Consider the following 2,655-nt stretch of genomic DNA (forward strand, 5'->3'; position numbering starts at 1 on the left):
GTGAAATACTTTGAACCTGCAATAATTATGATCATACTGGGGTATATTTCCTCAGAATGCGATGTCGTGGAGCAATAATGTTGGTTCGCGTTCTTTACTATACCGTTTGAATGACGAATTTTAAGGATTTTGTGTTGAAAATAGCATCTGATATTTACACAGATAACAGACATCCTTCTCTTGAATTCAACAACAAAGACGGTATAATGTGAGACTTCTGTCTCCCCTTCTTTTGGATGCGATATCAAGACGAAATCCTTCACTCTTTGAATCGCGCGCGCTCCCGCGAAGGGGTGCCAATCCAGAGAGTCATGCATCGGGTGATACAACACCTGTTCAAGATAATATTTTCCTGCAGTAGGGAATATTGTAGGATTACACCTCAGAACAAGATGGATTAGAATCAGAGAGTAAGTATCTAATGTGAATCGCGGTTATGTATAAAACAATTCTGGTGTCTTGAATTGGACAACGTTAACTTCAACTTGGCTGTCAAAATCATTTCAAGACACTGGAGTGGTTTACTTGATTAGCTAGAGCTAACATTCAGTAGTTATAGCACTAGCTAGTTAGCTCTACACACATAGCTTCCTTAAAAACGAACTGTTTATTTGTTAATAAACAATGAAACAACAGTACTGCGCGACGTAGCTTATGTAATTCAAGTATAGTTCAACATATTTAAGTTCGCTAAACGTAGAAAACAATTCTGGTACAATTATCTGTTCACTTATGCACCTTGCGCTACAATTCTTGTATGAAATGTGCTAACCTATATAAATAAAGTCTTACTTACGATAATTTTATGAAATACGAACTTTTAGACTATTTGTTTTGTTTTATTGAAACCAAGCCCAACTGTAGGTGTCTTATGATAAAGCCAGCACATTAATAAAAAAAAATAAAAAAAAAGATAGGTTAAAAGCAAGTGGATTGGATCTGTCAGCTAAACGAAATCTGCAGCCTACTGTTAACCACATCACCATATCATTTTTGTAGGCCATCATATAGGCTACGGCCTGAGTATGCTGAGGAATCTGTCCCTGCAGGATGCAGAAAAGGTCTTCATCTCTGAACCAGTTTATCATCGGAGGTAAGTAGAGAATGTACATTTTCTGCACAATGCCATACAACTTTATTATTTATACCTTTATTATCAACCACTTAAGTAATGCTAATTAATGTACACTACTTTGTTAGGCTAACTGATATTTATGTTTACCTAGAAGTAATATTGTCAGTACTATTTCAGTGAAGTGGAGGAGTTTGATAGGGGGATATCTAAACAATTGCGCACTGAAGGGAGACCATTCAAGTAGTAGCGTTAAGTAGTGCTGTTACTGACTTCACAATATGTTTATATTTGTTTTTCTTGCTTCTATCTCTCATTGAAGGATGAAGTTGTATGGAGGTCTAGATGGAGTGATATGGAGGGGATCGAGTGATATGGAGGGGTGATTGTCATTGTTTGACAATTGTTCAAAATAAACAATGTATGTCTTGTATCTGCCCTGAGAGTCAACCTTGTGTCTTGCCTCTCTAACATTACACATTTGAGGTTGAGTGACTGCAAATACCATAGCAAATAGAATAGAACTTCACTTTTCCAGAACTTTGTGGTGTCAGACACATCCAAAATGTAGCATGCACACAGGCATGTGCAGTATTTACAGGAATATGAAAGTTGATCTGATGTGATCAATGTTTTGAGTAATGTCCAATACAAAACATCATCTAGCATTCCCATCCACACAGAAAGGAAGCATCCTCATGCAGCCCATCCACCATAAAGGTTCACCACCAGCAGCAGAGAAGGAAGCGGTGGATCCTCCGCAGCACCACCATCCCACATTACTCAAAGAAAATGTTTTTTTTTTTGTGATGATGACATTAAATAAATTAAAGTATAACAGATTAGAGTTAAACTTGTATTTCCTCAGATAACTTTGATATGTATGTATAATAGAGCATAAAATAATGAAATGAATCACAGAATACGTACATTGCATAAGTATTTTGACAGACCCTGTGTGTGTGTGGAATTTAATTATCTGCAGTATGAATCAAGGATTTACTCATGTTTAGTAGTTGTATTCCCAACAGATGTGGTTACATTCTGTTAAAGGCACTAGCGATATTCCACAAACACAAGCCTAGCATGTGCTTTTAGTTTTTCCAGATGGGAGTACATGATACAGGAAAGTAAGGGCAGCATCATCGAGACTTCTACACTTCATGTAGGCAAACTGGAGTTGATCTGCCAGGTTCTGGGGTGTCTCTTGTAGTTACAAAAGTATCAGACCTTCAAAACTCCTCATCACCACTGATGTAAGAGCTACATGTTGGAAGTAATTGGGAAGCCTGGGTGTTCTCTTCTTTGGAACAAGGCAGATGTCAGAGGTCTTTCGAAGAGCTGGAACTGTGTGTTCCAGCTCCTCCAAAGACCAGTTGAACAGTTCACAGAAGACAGGGCCAGTTGTTTGTAGCAAGTCTCCAGGAGCTTGTTATTACTAATGTTATCAGGACATAATGCTTTGTTGACTTTGGCTATTTGGTGAAGTTAAGCCCTCTAGAACGAGTTCAGAGTATCTGCAAAGTTGCCACAATCCTTAAGAATCATGTTGCAGGGTGTACATTGGTTCTCTGTAGTCCCAG

General features: G+C 38.1%; 1 long non-coding RNA gene across 2 annotated transcripts; it reads left to right on the plus strand.

The window, feature by feature from the left end:
• Nucleotides 1-271: 271 nt before the first annotated feature.
• Nucleotides 272-1,775, plus strand: LOC146235972 (uncharacterized). 2 transcript variants are annotated; one of them, XR_014741041.1, is made up of 4 exons: nucleotides 272-410; nucleotides 1,000-1,093; nucleotides 1,395-1,493; nucleotides 1,760-1,775. It is a non-coding gene; the product is annotated as an uncharacterized LOC146235972 (long non-coding RNA). The 2 variants fall into 2 exon arrangements; XR_014741039.1 differs by lacking the exon at nucleotides 1,760-1,775 and having other exon boundaries at nucleotides 273-410; nucleotides 1,395-1,510.
• Nucleotides 1,776-2,655: the final 880 nt, after the last annotated feature.

The sequence above is a fragment of the Hypomesus nipponensis genome, chromosome 22 (assembly GCF_054491055.1).
Source record: "Hypomesus nipponensis isolate SF chromosome 22, ASM5449105v1, whole genome shotgun sequence".
Lineage (NCBI taxonomy): Eukaryota > Metazoa > Chordata > Actinopteri > Osmeriformes > Osmeridae > Hypomesus > Hypomesus nipponensis.